Source organism: Marmota monax, unplaced genomic scaffold (genome assembly GCF_021218885.2).
Source record: "Marmota monax isolate L192 unplaced genomic scaffold, Marmota_monax_Labrador192_F-V1.1 WCK01_AAM20220418_F8-fsc00260, whole genome shotgun sequence".
NCBI classification, from domain to species: Eukaryota; Metazoa; Chordata; class Mammalia; order Rodentia; family Sciuridae; genus Marmota; species Marmota monax.
The window spans coordinates 1,755,890-1,774,450 of record NW_026694062.1 but is presented as its reverse complement, the minus strand read 5'-3'; positions in this window follow the sequence as shown (position 1 = coordinate 1,774,450).

Sequence of the window (18,561 nt, the reverse complement as noted above, 5' to 3'; positions counted from 1 at the left end):
CATGTTGTGACCATTGGGAGCACAGTGGGGGGAAAAAATGGTAGTCCAAATTTTCTGCCTGCCTGGTCCCACATGCTAGAAGTTGAAAACAGATATTAGGAAAACAAATAAAATGCTTAAGATGTTGACATTGGTCTCCGGTGGCTACTCTGTGAAATCACCACAGTCTCAGTGGCTTACAAAAACACTAATGTAACATTGCACAATTCTGGATGTCCCCAAGTCCTAAGTGAATCTCACAGGACGGAAGTCAGTGTGCAGAGGAGGCTATGCTCCGGTGGAGGCGGGGGAAGGCTTGCGGGGTCTCCTGCCTCCTGCACCAGCTGATGGAACCCCATTACCACCCACTCTCCTTCTCTAACTCTGACCATCCTGACAGTGACATTGGCCCCTCTGTCTCAAGATCCTTAGATTAATCCCATCTGCAGACACCCTTTGGCCGTGGTAGATGATACCTTCACGCCCCCAGGGAATAGCCATGTGCATCTTTGGGAGGAGAGTAGTCTTTCTTGCACCTACCAAAGGTGAGAAGTGCTCTAGAGAAAAGCAATCACCCGGGTTACCTGAAACAGACTTTTAAAAAAATGTCAGCTGCTTCCTTTGTCTGCCCTTCTTGAAAGTAGGACATGGAGTAACGTAATCCCCTTAATTAATGGGGTCTGATCAGAACGTGGAGCCCGTCAATAGGGGCAGAACCAGTTCCTAAAAGCACCTCATCTTTGTTGACGGAAAAAGAAATAACCAGGAAGAAACCCTCTTTTACAGGATTATAAGGTGTAGACCAAGCCTTCTGAGCACTCCCTCATCACTGTTTTGGAGGACCTTGAAGGACTGACTTGAGGAACTCGGTTCCTTAAGCACTTGTGCATTTGGCCTCTGGTGGAGCCTAGATATGTGTGTTTTTTCGTAAGCAGTGACAGGTAGGGGGACACATGGAGAGTCCCTCTTCTCTCTGGGCATGGGTCATTAGTTTTGACCTAAAATATTGTCCCTCCCGAGATGAAGTACCAGGTGAGTGGTTCTGCCTTTCCTCCTGACTGGTAGTTGGGGGATGTATCTGGAAGATGTGGTGTCATCTCACGTTGATCTCGTAGGTATAATCCCCACTGTGCAGTACATTTTTGTGTTTTGACTGATTTTACAGATTGGCGAATTTCTGCTGTTATAATACGGTCTCTTGTTTTCCCACCAGTTGAACCCGGGAAATAGGAAAAGCCAAGTCTACGGGTTCTTAGCAGAAATGTACAATGTTCCTACGTGAAAATACTTCAGCTGTGCTGCTAGCTCCAGAGCTACACACCCACTCTCTCCAGCTATTTGTGCTACCTTGAAATCGAACAGGATAACATACAACTGGTGACGGGGTCACTTCTACCCACTACGCCCCGAGCATCTAGGGTCTAGTCTCAGGAAGTTGTGTGGTCGTTGAGCTGAAGAGTGGAAATTGGAGATAAACATTTGAAAGCATATTGTTAAAATGTGGAAGGTGTAGGCTCTCGAGTGTTATGAGTTCAGACATGAAGTGTCCCCAAAAGCTCATGTGGGACAATGCAAGAAGGTTCACAGGTGAAATGATTGGGTTATGAGAGATGTAATATAGTCAGTGGATTAATCCACTTGAATGGACTCACTGGGTGGTGACTGCAGGCAAGTGGGGTGTGGCTAAAGGAGGTGGGTTCCTGGAGTACCTTAGAGTTTATATTTTGTCCCTAGTGAGCAGAGCTCTCTCTGCTCCCTGGTGCCCTGTCCTGAGCCGCTCTCCTCCTCCAGGCCCTGCCGCCATTTTGTTCTGCCTCCCCTTGGGCCAGAGCCATGGAGTCAGCCAGCCATGGACTGAACCTTGGACACCATGAACCCTAAATCTACTTTTCCTCTTCTAAAATTGTTCTTTGTCAGGTCTTTTGGTCACAGTGGGAAAAAATTTCACTAACACTTCTAATTAAAACTTATTCATGTGGAGACAAGATTTCACTTGATTATTAGTGATGTACCCAGATCTTGTTTGCTAATGGAGTTCTAGTTTGAGGAAAGTACACCCCCATGTTAATAAAATATTTTCGATGAATATTCCGGTGCCTGGTTAGCTTTGATCTTTTTTGCTGTGTCTTTTATGCTATTGCATCCCTTAAATTATATATATCATTTTATTGTCTATAGGGTACATGCAACTGTTTAATTTTTATGCTGTAAAATAAACATAAATTCTAATGAGGACAAATCAGAAATGTGCCAGTGCATTTCTCTTAACAAGCTCTGCATTTGTAGTATTTCCAAACAGGTCTCCTAGAGTATCAAGGAAGCCTTAGGGAGAACATGATCTTGGACAGAACCCAGAGGAATTGTGTTTTAGGGACGACTGGAAAGAGCAGACTTGATTTTCTGGTTTCCTAGCTCTTCACCCCACACTCGAAGATCTTAGGTATGCCATTCGATATTATGAAGAAAACCACCTGTGCCAAAGACAGGACCATTTTTACCCACTTCAGAAGGTCCACCATTGTATCTCCTCTACATTCTCAGATTCCCAATCACTATATTTATTTTCCCATTTCTGGATTTTTTTCTAAATTTATGTTCCAGTCATCTCGTTCTTGTCTCTTAGTGCCATTCTTTTGTTGCAGTTTCTATTTCATGTTTTAAAAAAACAGATAAAGCCGTCCAACCCTGGACTTTCAACTTCCAAGACTTTGAGCCAGTTAAACCTAATATATATATACATATGAAGCATCCAGCCTCGGGAATTTTGTCATAGCAACAGAAAGTGAACTAATACTTCATTAATCACACTCAGGAGGTTTCTGAATTGTCAGTTAATCCACTGGCAAGTATTAATGTTATAGGGTGTTAATGCAAATATTCTAGACTGAGAACACTGTCTAGAGGTGACAGAATGTGTCATATGTTCTCCTGGTTCAATCAGCGAACATTTGGTTGAACTATACCCCAAATTCCCAGTATTGGACTTGTTTTCACATACCAAAGTGGCAATTTCAAAGGTCTCTGTCTAGAAACTTTAACACCAGATAAGTAGGATACACCTCTGCTCTTCTTTCCTTGTCTTTGAAACTTAAATCACCGACTTACTGGGCTACCTCTGAGATTTCTTCGGGTTGTAAAAATCCGTGCGAATGATCTTAAGAAATGAACCCAGATAGTGACCCAAGGAGTTGACAGTCTACTGTGGCAGGGGAGAGAGAGCCAAAAGAAAATCCCCGACACTACGCAGCAGGTCAGAAAATGAAGCTCCCTGAGATGGTGCCTTAAAGATTTATTGCAGACCTTGTGCTCAGAAAAAGGAGAGTCGACCGGCTAGGCATTTTCCCCCCGTAAGAAACCAGTTGCTGCTACATCACCAATCCTCTCCTTCGTCATCTACTTGGGGAGTTATCCAGGATCCCATTTCAAAGCCAGCCTGTCTGGCTGCCACCACTGCCAACAGCTACCATCGTTGGTGACAAGTAAGTAACAAAGACTTCCAAGCCTTGGCTGTGAATCCCAGAACACAATATGTATCGTGCTTCACGGGTGAGGGCTACTTAAATGTTTATTTCCACCACCACCCCCTTTTTTTCCAGCATTTTCCATGTTCAGGGAATTTCATTCGCGACCAGCCTCTATTAGGAAACATTTGCCTAGCATACCTGGCTCCAGTCATGATGAACTTCGCCCAATTTGCTCCTGTGTCTTCAACAAAAAACGATCATTTTCTTTGTAAGCCGGGACATAAAAAATTAAGACACATTCTAAGCATTCAGAAGGTGGCCCGTTATCTTGCCTGTGGGGTAATTGCCTTTAAAAGTAGTTTGGTGTAAAGCAGCGTAAGGCACACGTGCGAGGGTCCTAGTCCAATTTCCCCCCAACACCAGAGGTGGCTGTTTTGCATAATTAGGATTTCATACTTCCAAGGTGGCTCCCGGGCATTTCAAAGATTGTTATTGCAACGGACACCAGAAGGTGCAGTCATTAAAGCCGTGAGTGGTGTTTGGTATTCATGGTTCAGTACCAGGAAATATGAGCGTCAGCAAGCCGGGCGGGCACGTTGCTCCCAAGGACAGCTCCAACGTGCATCTCAGTCTATTTGATCACTCTGCGTGAAGGAGAACCCTGACTCTAGGCAGTGCCTCGACTATCAAGTTTTCAGAGTGTCACCGTGCAAGAACTGTCTGCCACTGTCAGGCGGGAAGCACACACATCAATCATTTAGAAAAGTTACACGGGAAATCAATACAAGAGCATAGCACCAGCCAAAATCAGGTGGTAGAAAAGAGGAAGGATGAGAACGTCTCTACTTTTTTAATTAGAGTAGAAAACAAGCCAATGGTGTATTGCATGCATTCTATAAGACAATCATTAAAACAAAAATATACTGATTCTAAGATGCCAGCAGTAGGTATTGAAAGACCACATAGAAAAAGACTCTTTAAAAACTCCTGAAATAGAAAAGATGACATAAAGCAATGTGAGAAAGCACAAACCAATACTCATGAACACATGTGAATGGAGTCACCACTTCCTAAGCCCATGCTTAAAACCAAGCCCTGTGACCAGGACACTGTTTGGGTAATCTGCCGCTGCATAACAGACATCCCTAAACTTAGGGCTTATTGATTTTTCACCTCTGTCTCCAAGCAGCACCTTCACATGCTTAGCTTGAGGTTCCTCACAATATGTCCGTCTTAGCATGCAGTAGTCCCTCCTCATCTGTAATTTCATTCATACAACCGTCAACCTCAGTTGAAAAATACTAAGTGGAAAATTCCAGAAATAAACAATCCCTAAGTTTTAAATTATGAGTCCCTCTGAGTAGCACGATAAAAATCTCTTGCTGTCCTGCTCCCTCCTGCTCAGAATGTGGATGGTCCTGCTGTCCAGAGTTTCCACACTGTATATACTACCTGCCTGATATTCTTATGGCTCAGTGATCCAGGATCACCCAAAGCACCCTTCTGTCATAACATCAGAAGGTCAACAACAGCTTAGCACTACAGCACAATGCCGATGTCACTCACCTCAATTTATCTCAGCATGTAGGTGCTGAATCATTTCCCATCATCACAACAAGAAAGGTGTGTGCAGCACAAGAAAATATTTTGAGAGACAGGGAAGATTTATGAAACTTTATTATAGCCTATTTCTGTAATTGCTTTGTTTGATTATTGTGAAGCCTTAAAGTGCTCAATTCATGTGTATATAGGAAAAATAATGGGATGGAATTCAGTGCTATCTGCAGTTGTGACATCCACTGGGGGTCCTGGAATGGGTCCCGCATGGATATCACAGTCTGTCTTCTTTACTTGCCGTTGGCTTCTGCAGAGTGAGTGTTGGAAGGGACCCAGGAGAGAGCCGCAGGACCTCGCTCTGCAGATCAGGCAGCATCGATTTCAACCCTTTCAGCCATGAAACCAAATCCCTGGGCGCTAGCCCAGCACAAGGGGAAGGGATAACACCAGGGGCTGCGAGCCAGGGGCCTGGTTCATTGACAAGCAGAGCCTTGCTTCATGGGGAGGCTGCTCCTGACCACCCCACAGAGACGTCCACACTTTGCAAAGACATAGGAACCATCAAGATGACAGACACATGCCAATCACTGAAAAGCCGAGTAGGAGACCGAGTCTGGCACCAGAGAGTATGCAGACAGAAGCAGGGAACTTTAGAAGACCCCAGGTTTCAGATCCAAGGAAACAGAAGAGGCCATAACCTTCAATATCCGTGTGCCCAAGGAGCAACTTGCATGAACAGAAACTTCAGGAAAAAGCAACAGAGGAGGAGTCAGAGATAACGGCTCAGTCATTCACCACTCCTGGCCCTCAAAAGAGTTACCATGTATTTTTAAACACCTCATCTGCAAGATTGAGAGATACTAGAATGAATGACATCAAATGTGGCCACTTAGAATGGAAAACACCATCTTTTCAAACGGTCCATGGGTCAGTCACAAAAAAATGACCATAGATGGAGAAATAAATAAACCTCAACTGAGGTTTTCAACATAAAATCAGTACAGAAAACAGTCTATGAATAAAATCGGAATAGCCAAATCAAAATGGGGTTTAGGGGCTAAAAATCTTAAAACGACTTTTAACTTTTTGGTTCACAAAGGAAATTCAAAATGAAAATGCAGAAATTCTAGGGGAAAAAATGATTAAAAAAAAACCCACTTTTTTTTTCTAGGTCCTGTGGGATATGTCGAAAGTGATGTTACAAGAAAACTTGTAGTCTTAAATATTTATTCTTTTTAAATTATCCTTCAGAAAGAATGAAGACTCATCATTTAAATGTCATGTTAAAACACTAGGAAAGAGAATAAATAAAGAAGTCAAAGGAAAGTAGTAGCTACTAAAGCAAGAAGAAAATGAGATGCCTACAAAAACCCAGAGATTCAAAATTAATTTTTGTAAAAATATTTAAAAAGAGAAGCTGCTCATTTGAAAAGAAGAATACATAAGTTTTTAAAATAATAATGAGGATGATCATATATTCAGAGAAAATGGAAGGAAACATATGCATTAAATATTTCTTAAACTTTCTTGAGTTTGAAAACCTGGATACCATAAGTGATTTCCTGCCCAATATGCATGTTAGATTAACAAAGGTAGAAAATCAGGTTACTTAAGTGGAAGTGATATAAAAAATATAATCAGAACTATTTACTGAAATAAATAAATAGACAAATTCTGCCAAACCTTTCAAGGAAAGACAAATCCACCATAAATAAAATATATATATATATATATATATATATATAAAACTATATCTATATCTATATCTCTCTATATATATATTTATATATAACTTTTGTCACTTAAAAGCAAAGATACATTAAAATAAGTTGATCTTGGGCAAAAACAATAAAAACAAGGAAAATTTCAAATTCTCTTGACAAAGTAAATATAAATACCAAAATCTGGCAGAGAAGACTAATTACCTTGTTTATAAATATAAATGCAAAAATTCCATACGAAATATCAGCACCAGAATCCATCAATAGGTTAGTTCAATAACACGACAGGGCTGAGCACATTTTCTATCACAATAAGACAAAAAGATAGTTACACACTCGCTTCATTTTAGGCATCTATCTCCTCATGCTGTAAATCTGCGTAGAAAAATCAAGTGATCGTTGTTCCACACACTGAAAAGGGCAGAGTCAAAATCTCAAACATCTTTCTTTGCAAGAAATGAAAAGACTAGAAATGGAAGGAGAGTCTTCAGGTGGATGAAACACAACAAACCTAGTCCAAGTGGTGAAGAAGAAGAAACCTTCACCACGGCCTGCACCACTCTAGTATTTTACAGGAGGCGTCAATTAGCCAATTTGATTACAGAAGAAAAGGAAAGACAGACGAGAGAGGAAATTGCAAAATGAAGGTCAGTCACAGCTTGTTTGAAGAGGATGACTGTCGAGCAGGAAAACCGACCAGATACCTGCAAAGGAAATCAGAGACAACTTTACAACTTAGTAGAGCACAAATTAATGCCCAGAGATCAATGCCTTTGAGATATGGGAAAGACCAAGAGCCATCAATAGGAAAAAAAAGTACTGGCCAAAATCAGACGGTAGGAATGAAAGTCCAAATACCTAGGCACACACAAAGAATGAGAAGAACCCTGAAGGATCAGAAACCTGAGCTACCATATGTACTTCAGTGCAATGATTTCTTTAGCGATAAGGACAGTCTCAAAGATCCTTTAGTTATGACAGTTAATGTCATCATTGGGGAAAACTGGGTGAAAGTTCTACTCGATCTCTCTCTCTAGATATTTTTCACAACCTCCCATGAATCTATCACTGTTTTGAAAATGTACTTTTTCTAAAAGTCGATGTGAACATAGAATTAGATAAAAGCATATTGCATCTCGGGAGCAGGACTTCCGGGGGAACGCCACCCCTCTAACGCCAACGGAGGAGCTAGGATCCTCTCTCTGAAGGCCACCATCTAGGTTTGCACTCACAGTCCACTAACCAAAGCACTGACCAGCCTCAAAGATGAATGCAAAATGCAGCCACAGTGTCCGCAGACTGGTCTCCAACTCTGAGCCCCCTCTGGGATTCCCTGAAGATTAACTTGGGACGTGCACCCATTGCTCCTGACTTTATGTGCTGGTAGTTATCAAGAATACAAGCAATGATAAATGTTGGTGAGGATGCAGGCAAAAGGCTCACTTGTACATTGCTGGTGGGACTGCAAATTGATACAACCACTCTGGAAAGCAGTATGGACATTCCTCAGAAAACTTGGAATAGAACCACCATTTGACCCAGCTATCCCACTCCTTGGTCTATACCCAAAGGACTTACAATCCGCATACTACAGGGACACAGCCACATCAATGTTTATAGCAGCTCAAGTCACAGTAGCTAAGCTATGGAACCAACCTAGGTGCCCTTGAACAGATGAATGGATAAAGAAAATGTGGTATATATACACAATGGAATATTACTCAGCCATAAAGAAGAATGAAAAGATGGCATTTGCTGGCAGATGGATAGAATTGGAGACTCTCGTGCTAAGTGAAATTAGCCAATTCCCAAAAAACAAAGGCAGAATGTTCCTTCTGACATGTGGATGCTGAGTTCAATAAGGGGAAAGGAAGAAGAGTAGAAGTTCATTGGATTAGAATGTTCATATATGAATATACAACCAGTAAAATTCCATATCATCTACAACCACAGGAATGGAATCCTAATTAGAATAAGATAGACTGCGTGTTTGTATAAATATGTCAAAATAGACTCCACTGTCATGTATAACTAAAAAAAAAAGAAGAAGAAGAAGTTTTTGAGTGAAATGGTCACCAGGAATTGGGCTGGAGGTAGGATTTGCTCAGTGGATACAAAATTGCAATCAGGAGGAACAAGTTCAGGAGATCTATTGCACAATAGAGTGACTATATACTAATAAATTAACTACGGATAATAAAGGAATAGCGTATGCTTGAAAATCACTGAGAGTAAATTCTGAATGTCAGGGTGAGGTCAGGGGTGCATTCATTAACTTGATTTAGCGATTCCATGACACAGACATATTTCAAATCATTATGCTCCGTACCATAAGCATATACAATTTTTTATTTGTCAAAATAAGTACTTTTTTTAAAAAGATGAAAGGAGACAGGAGCTGTATTGGTACACAGAACCCGTGGATGGCTGTCGTTTGGAAATGCGTGCCGTGTGTGAATATCTTAGAGATGTTCTAACCTTTATCTGTGCGGAGCAAGGGGGTTCACCTATGTACCCCTCAGTCACACCATGCGCCATGTCAGAGCCGGCCTGCTGCACCTGGAACCAAGCCTCACCGTGATGTGAATCACTGAGACAGCAGCAGCTGGGTCTCCGCGTCAGACACAGGCAAGGACACTAATTGGCACATGTGGGTCTGTTTGCTCAGTGGCCACCAGAGGCAACGGGACAGAAGGTACCTGCAGCCCAGTGACACTGCAAACAATGTATGGTATTTTGCTCACGGAAAAATAGATTTGAGATGGAGGGAAGGTTAGGTCACTATCTTAGACTGATGGCAAATCTGAAATTACAGGCATTGGAGAGAGAGTGGGAGGCAGCCGCGGATGGCCGTCTCTCCTAGGTAAGGGTCTATGTGTCCCTGCACGTCTGCAGAGACAGGCCACCCCTGAGCTCCCACACAATGATCAAAATGCAGTTTGCAGAAACTGTGGGGCCTCTGGGACTTCAGAGATCTCTGGCCTCTTGTAAGAGAGAAGGTGTTCTCTGAACTTTCAGGCGCCCTGAGCTCTGAAGTCCCAGGGCTCGGGGCTGACCCTGCTGAGTTTCCCAGCCCTCGGCTCGGGGCTGATGCTCTCTGTGGGTAGGAGTGTGCAGTCGGAGAAGCCTGGGGGTTCAGCAAACCTGAGGTGCCTGTCCACAGTCGGCACAGAGAAGCTACGGCACAGCCCCTTCCTTCAAAGGACCCGCACAAAGACACATCCAAGGGCTCCCGCCACCGAGTGGGCCGATTTCTGTCATCTGTGTAACTCGTAGCGCTTGTCCTGGGGCCACAGAAGACAGTAGGGACTTGCACCTGGGGAACTGGATTGGAAAACTCAGACTGCAGTGCGCGATGTGTCTGAAAACCAGCTGCTTAACTAGGGAATTCCTTTACGGTTGGGTCTGTTCCTCGGGCCCTGAGGGTCCAGAGACTCTTCTGAATTCTCTCTTTTCTTTTTCATTGATTTTGAAACTGAGAATCTAGATTGTGCTTGTTCTAAAGACTTTCAGGAGCAAGGACGTGAACCTCTTTTCAGCCTCCGAGTTGGAAAGAGAAGGTGGAATGCCGTGTCGTCTGTCTGCTGGAGGGACCCACTGCTGCCCTGAGGTCACCCCGGCTGCTTCGGTCTCCCGCCTCCCGCCCAGAGCTGCTGGCGGAGATGCAGCTGAGCGAGACGGAAAGACAGTCAAAATGTGAAATGGAGATATTGAGGATGCCAGGGAGCTCTTTACCGCCAGCATCGTCTCCAGCTGGTCTGAGCCCAGCCTGCATTTGAGACGGGGAAAGTCTGAAGGTCAAGGAAATGCCAAGGAAGGCAAGACAAGGGTTTCAGACAAAGTCCCCAGGCATCCGCGGGAAAGTAGGCGCTGGGGTGGAGTGAGCGTTTCCTGGAAGTTCAGCCTTGTGAATTCCGTCCTTCTCACCTCCTCCAAAACCTCCTCGTCTTCCTTACCCCTGACTCTGCATGTCTAATCCCACTCTCCAGCAAATGGGTTTTGAAACTGTAAAGCCCTGGGTTCGATTCCCATTTAGCTGCATGACCTTAAGCAAACGGCCATCCTTGCTGAGTCTCTGCCTCCCTGACTGTTTAACAGAGGCCATAAAACCCGTGTCCTAGAGGATTTAACAAGGCCCTCACGTGCATACATTAATCACCACTGTGGCTCTCCTTTCTGATTAGCCCAGCCTCAACTACTCAATTCTGCCATTATAGCATCAGTGGGGACAAATACAAAACATAGACAGATGGGTGTAGGGCTGGGGTTGTGGCTCAGCTGTAGAGTGCTCACCTAGAAAGTGCAAGGCCCTGGGTTCGATCCTCAGCACCACAGAACAATAAATAAATAAAATAAAGTTATTGTGTCCAACTACAACTAAAAAAATAGATATTAAAAAAAAAGAAAAGGGTGTAGCTGTTCCAATAAAATTTTACCCACTACAGCAAGCTGGACGCCATAGTTCACCTCCCCCTTTTCTATAGTGTCTTGCTAATAGTAGACTTGGTTTTTGATTCAATATATTAAGTCCACCTTTGAGTGGCAGGAAAAAGGAGACAATATTGGAGAGAAGAGAACATTGAACTAAGAAAAAAATTAAACTTGAGTGTCAGATTTGGTAAATAAGTACTCTCATTTAGCCTTGAAGGTTGTAAAGACTTGTTTGAAAGGTTGTTGAGTGTCTCAAATAGAAGAGGAGGATGACAGTTAATGTGTGTCATCTTGATTGGGCCTGGTGGTGCCCAGATATTTCTTCCAAGATCGCCGCGGTTAGGCGTCTGGGAGGGTGGTTCTGGGTGAGATTAGCATTTAAATCAGTAGAAGAGCAGACCCTGCTCTGCTCACCCCCAGTGTGGGCAGGCCTCCTGCAATCTCCTGGAGGTCTGAGAGCAACACACGAGTTGACCCTCCCAAGAACAAGACAGAGAGTCTTCCTGCCCGACAGTCTCGGAGCAGAGACCTGGTCTTTTCCCTGCAGTGAATGGCAACATCAGATATCTTCTTTGCATTTGCTCTTTGAAACACTTGGCCTCGGGCAGGGTGTTTATCATCCGTGTACCCTCCCTTCTCTCCTAACCCAGGAAATAATCGGCGACGATTTCCTGAGCTTCTCACATTCTTGAAACCTACTTTGTTGGCCAACACATTGGAACATGGGAGCCCACGTACAATCCGTTGGAACAGGGGTTTTGAAAAAGACGTTGTGGTTTCTGCTTAAGTTGGCTTATGTGACACTTCTTAACTTGGTATGTTGGGGTAGAGTTCATCATGCACATTAGTGTGAAATGGCATGTAAAATGTGTGCATGTCTACATGCACTTGTTACTCCTGTGTATTCACATACATGATCATATAGGTATGCAGGTCTTTATACATGCGTGCATCTCTGGACACACACAACATATCTAGGGGCTCAGGGGCTCTCTCCACTGATATGGTGGCATAATCAGTGGAGCTTGGAGAACGTGGCTATAAAGTGCAGAGTGCAGCCCTGCCTGAGGGCACCTTCCCCCTCTCCTCACCCCAGCCCTGGGAGAGTTGCACCAATCTTCCTATTTATCCTGCTGTCTTGGATGACCAGCTGCCTTGACTCCTAAGTTAGCCCAGACATCTCTACCTCCCGGGACTCACGCCCTTGTGCAATCCCCGCCTCGCGAGTCCCGGCTGGCCTACAGACCCGTGGTCTCCCCAGGATGAAGGGAGACCTTCAGGCCTCTGGAGTGGGCTTATAAGACGGTGGCTCCCGTATGGCTACTTGGCTCTCGACGGCCACCCTGGCCTGTCACTTGGATGCCGACGCGGTCATGTCGGAGAGGTCAGATGTGGAGGGAATGAAGATCCCCAGACCACAGCCAGCCAGAGACTGAGGTCAAAGGGTGGTCCGAGAAGTGAGTCGCATGCAGACCAGACGAGCTGCCTCCCTCCACCACGCCCTCCCGCCGGGCCCAGAGCCGCGGAATCAGCTGACCACGGGCTCAGTCCTCTGAAACCGTGAGCCAAAATAAGTCTCCTCCCCTAAAATCGTTCTGGTTGGGTCTTTTAGTGGCAGCAGTGGAAAAACCCCAGTCGAACACCATCCTCGGACATCTAGTTGGAATGCATTTCGTGACTCTTCATTTACCCCCCAGGTAGCAGGGGCAGTTCCATCGTCTGGAATTCCACCACGGAGGGCTCCTGGTCTGTGTATCCCATCCCAGATCTCTCAGGGAGCTTTGGGGCCACCAACAGAGCTGTTCCAAGGGCCTTCTTACACCAGACTCCAGTTCAGCATGAGATGAAAATAATGGGCTAAGACGGCAGCTCCGTCCCCACTGGGTCTCGGGCTTACCCCCTGCTTCTCTCTCAGGCCTCATCAGACTGTCCAGCAAGTCTCCCTGACCCATCCATGCATGCCCCGGGCCATGTGCCTGCTACCAGCCACATCTGTTCTTCGCCCATTGCCCTAGCCTGCCACCCGCCGTCTTGAGCGCCACCTAGACACCATGTTTAGGAGAAGAGTCTGCCAAAACTGTTAATGCAACTGCCCGGCTAGGATGTCCATGGTCCGTCCTTTGCAGACTCCTTTGGTCATCTCCCTTTGCTCTTCCGGAGCGTACCCCCGGCCAGCTGCCCACAGCCTTTCTGAGCTCCTGCAGCTGCCCTAGGCACCCTGCTCCTTGGGGGGGTTATCTCACAAGCCCTGACACGGTCCATTCCTTCCTTCTCCCAAGGGCTGGTTCCTCAAAGTTCCCCAAGATCCCACTTGTCCACACCTTCTGGAGGCTTCCTTGACCTCCCGGGCTGGATTAGCTGGTTTGGGCACCCACCTGTGCCTCATACCTTCCTTGTCTCTCTGTTTTTTATTGCTTGTTATCTTTTCTGATTCATAGACCACATTGTGGACCTCCCTCGGGCAAGGACTGAGGTCTCTTCTTGCAGCCCCCTGCGGTAAGCCATGCCTTCCCCCCATCGGCACTCCGTGAATATTAATTGAAGAAATGAATCGTCGGTTTACCCAGATACATCACCGCCAAATGAAAGTGCTATTTTTTTTTCTATTTCTGTCTCACCCAGGGGTTGTCTTTCACATGATTACATCTTGATACATCCTTCAGAATTATGGCTCCAGACACATTAGCTGTATCTCTTCGATCTTTCGTTCTTCATCATTCCTTGAATTTATTTCACCATGTCTTTCTATTTCTAGAGAGCTCTCTCCAAGTTGGGTCTTTCAAGCTATTAAAGAAGTTTAGGATATTTATCACAGTACATCTGTGTTCCTTTTTGCGTCACCGATTTCTTTCGACAAGTGATTGCCTTCAGCCAGGTGCAATGGTGCAGGCCTGTCATCCCAGCGACATGGGAGGCTGAGGCAGGAGGATGGAGAGTCCAAAGCCAGCCTCCGCAGCAGTGAGGCCCTAAGCACAGCCCCCAGAGAGATCCTGTCTCTAAACAAAATGCAAAACAGGGATGGGGATGTGGCTCACTGATCAAGTGCCCCTGAGTTCAATCCCTGGTACCTCCCCCTCCCCCCAAAAAAAGACATTGCCTTGAAGGAGACCAGAAAGTCAGCCCAGAATATCATATATCGGAGTTATTTTTCATTAGTAACCCACAATGATCATGCTTCTCATAGCTTGAGACTATGGACAGCTTTATTTACTCATTTGCGATTATCTTGACAGGAATTTTCGTTATTAATTATATATCACTTACATAGAATAAAGCTCCGTCACAGATGGTACCTTCCCAAGCTGTCCTAATGTTATGTACATAAAAATACAAGTGAAAGCAGTTTGCTTTAACCCAGCACAACAGCTCACAGGAGGCAGAGGAACAGGGATCTCAATCCTGTGCTTTAAAAGGAAGCAATGCATGGTCCTCTTCAGGCTAAATTTCTTACAACTGCAACATATATTCTGATTTTGCTGCCTTATAAATGCTAAAACTTGAATGTTGTTTTTTGCTGTAATTAATTCTAGAGATTTTTTTAAAAAAAATATTTATTTTTTACTTATAGGTGGGCACAATATCTTTATCTTATTATTTTATTTTTATGTGGTGCTGAGGATCGAACCCAGTGCCTCATGCATGCTAGGCGAGCGCTCCACCACTGAGCCCCAGCCCCAGCCCAATTCTAGAGATTTAATAGCCATAAACGGTTTTCCCACGTAGGAGAAATGGCAGGTCTATTGCAACCTTTGTATTCTGATGAGGTGATACACAGATAGGGAAGGAATAGCTTCAACAGTGAGGGTTTCTTTGTTCACATGAGAACTTAGAATCCAGGTGCAGTCGCAGAAGCCTGTAATCCCAGCCACTTGGGAGGCTGAAGCAGGAGGATTGCAACTTGGAGGCCAGCCTGGGAAACTGAGGAGGCTGTCTCAAAATAAGACTAAAATAAGACTACCAGCCAATCACTGTGATGCGCAGCAGTTCTCTTGGACTTATTCCTCCTAACTGGAACCTGGCACGCTGTGACCGACATCTCCCCCAGGGCCGCATCCCCAGCCTCCCGACAACCACCGTTCTATTCTGCTTCTAGGAGTTTGGCTTCCGTAGATTCCACAGATGACTGATATCAGGGTTCGTCTATCTGAGCAGGGTGTACCCCACCTAGCACAGTGTTTCCCATTCCATCCGTGTTGTTGGAAATGGCAGGATTTCCCTTCTTGTTAATGTATAATGGCATCCCCTTGTGTGTGCGTGGATGATCATGATGTGCGCATATAGAGGTTGATAGGCATGTATTCGTACCTAGACATATGTATATATGTGTGTGTGTGTATACTCTTAGCAAATACATCTATATTTTATATATGTGTATGTATATATACTCGTAGCAAATACATACATATGTTCATGGATATGTGTGTGTGTGCGAATACACAATACACGCCCACGATTTTCACTCATTCATCTGTCAGTAGACGCTGATTTCATGCCTTAGCTGTTACAAATAGCACTGCGGTGACCAGGGGAGTGCAGGTAACTTTTCCACACACTGATTTTGCTGGTTTCTGATAAATACCCAGTTGTAGGTCTGCTAGGTCATGGTAGAACTATTTTTTTTTCAAAATTACTTTTAATGAACGAAGTAGAAGGAAAAAGAATACATATCCAGATTTCTCATTTTTATACAGAAATTCGGGGAGTATATGCCAAATAAAAGGAGTTCCCAGGCAGTCGAGATGTGTGGGGGTGTGTGGAAGCTAACTGGTACCTTCCACCACTCTCGCTCCTGTATTTCGGTTTTGAAATGAGGTAGTGCTGCATAGTCAAAGCGGCAGTGTACAGTCTCCAAGGTGGACCTTCATGCTCCATCAGGAGCAAGAGTTCTGGCCTGGGTGGGGGAAGAAGCTTCCGTCCCTTGGCAGGTCCCTGGGACTGCCACTTTTCCATACTGTTGCTTTAATTAGTGTTTTAGTCAGTTTTTTTCTCACCATGACCAGGTGACCTGACAAGAACAATTTTAGAGGAGGAAAAGTTGATTTTGGGCTCATGGTTTCAGAGGTTCAGTCCATGGTTGGCCAACTCCATGGCTCTGGCCCAAGGGGAGGCAGAACAAGATGGCGGCAGGGCCTGGAGGAGGAGAGCAGCTCAGGACAGGGCACCAGGGAGCAGAGAGAGCTCTGCTCACCAGGGACAGGACAGAGACCCCAAAGGCACAGCCCAGGGACCCCCTCCTGCAGCCACCCCCCACCTGCTGCAGTCCCCACCCAGTGAGTCCATCCAAGTGGATTAATCCACCAAGTAGGTTAAGGCTCTCATAACCTTCAGAAAGGAATCAAGACCTCTTGACAGTTCCCCTGACTAGAAGAGGCTCCCCGATGATTTCCCTTTTGGTTTTGTCTGAACCCAATGATGAGCATCCTGCTCAGGAGAGGACGAGCCCACCAAAGGCTCTGCACCAGCTCAAGGGGAGCGATCACACAGGGTCTCCATATCACAGGGTGGGAGTCTCCGGGACCATTTATACTTCTGTCCACCACATTTCCTTTTTCTTCATTACCCACAGTATCCAAATGGAAAACAGAGAGGTCTGGCTTTGTGTCCTTTGATTTCCTTGGCAGAAATCCTTGGCAGTGTATTACAGATTGCTTCCGGTTCTGCCATCTGGATCCATGTGACTCAGGAGAAAGGGATCTGGTGGGGGTGGAAGGCTTTGGTAGACTCTCTTTCTTTTTTGGATACCAGGGATTGAACTCAGGGGCACTCCACCCCTGAGCCCCGTCCCCAGCCCTATTTTGTGTTTTATTTAGAGACAGCGTCTCCCTGAGTTGCTTAGGGCCTCTCTTACTGAGGCTGGCTTTGAACTCGCGATCCTCCTGCCTCAGCCTCCAGAGCTGCTGGGGTGACAGAGCTGTGTCACGAAACGCTGAATCCTAAAGGGGGAGTATCTCTTGTTCCATTAAAATGGAAGGAAGGGAGGAGGAACAGAAGGAGAAAGGAAAAAGGACTAAGTACATTTTAAAAACCGTGATGCACACCATCGAATCTCCTCCATGCATTTATTTACAACACGGTTAAGGAAAACCTATTGAGCCCGAACCAGGACAGGTCCGAGGGATACGGTGTTGAAAAAAGTAAGAGGAATCACAGCCTTGCGCATCATACGGAAAAGAAAGACACCAGGCCCAGTAAAAATAGATCTGTACATAAAACATCCGCCAACTGTCATCTTGTGCCGTCAGAGAAACTGGGTTCCGAAACATATACACAAGAAACCATATCGCCTTTTTTTTGTTTGTTTGTTTGTTTGACGTGTTTATACTACCTTGGTCAGAAGCCAGCATTTGCTGGCATTATTTTGTCACTCTGCAGTATCATCTTTTTGTTCTGCAAGACTCTGGTCGATCCTGGATGAAGGCTGCAAACTCCTAGCTGGGCATGGGCCGCTGCTGCCCCTCAGCAAGGAGGCTCAGCTGTGAGACCTTCTGCAGCAGGTAACAGGGGTCCGCAAGGCCCTGAGCATCCCCCCTGCGGAGCCTCAGTGGGTCTCCACGAGCTCCTGCGTGTTGATGGGGGCCCCCTGGCTCGGTAGCTCCTTTTCTGCGAGATTTGCTTCTGGGCCATTATCTTGTCGTCTCCCTGTGCGCCTCGATGACTCACGGCTCCCCAGGCCTGTTGCTGTGTGTTCTTCCACCTCCCCCCGTGGGCACGGAGATTGGTTCTTGGGGAAGAGCCCGAACCTGCCCTTTCTCTCTCCTCTGCGAGGGCACCGGCTGCAGATGCAGCACGCGTTCTTCTCCTCCCAGCCAGCCAGACGGCCCGCGTCCTGCCGGCGCGCACAGCAGATGTCTTCCTGGCTAACATTTTCCCCGTGGAAGGCCTGTTAACCTTTCGTACCCAAACTCTGGAGAATGTTCGCATTCGTCAGTGCACCATTTGGGGTGTATTTTAGGCTCCCTGATGGCGTTTCCATGCAGATCCCTGATTTCTCAAGAACAGAACACTGATGTTCCACGGGAGGCGGCTGCTCCGGGGTGAGCAGGCTCAGCCCCTCTGGCCCGTGTGGCACGGCCCCCTTCAGCCACCCGGGGGGTCCCCATGGAGCGGACCCCGTTCAGTGTACGTGGACAAATGGCAGATGAGGTGCAGGGTGCAGGCTGAACCAGCCTCCCTTCATCATCCCTGTTAGGGCGCACGTGCACCTGGGTCCCTCAGAGCCATGGAGCGTGGCACACTACTGGGATGTCACTCCAAAGAAGAAGTTATGGAGACACAAAGTGGATTCGAAGTCCGTATGGCGAGTTACTGATCCTCGGAACAACCAGCGAGCAGCCGAGGTGCTGGATCCAGTCATCAGAGCACAGCATGGATCTTATCACCACCCACACACATGAGCTCGGATGCAACTC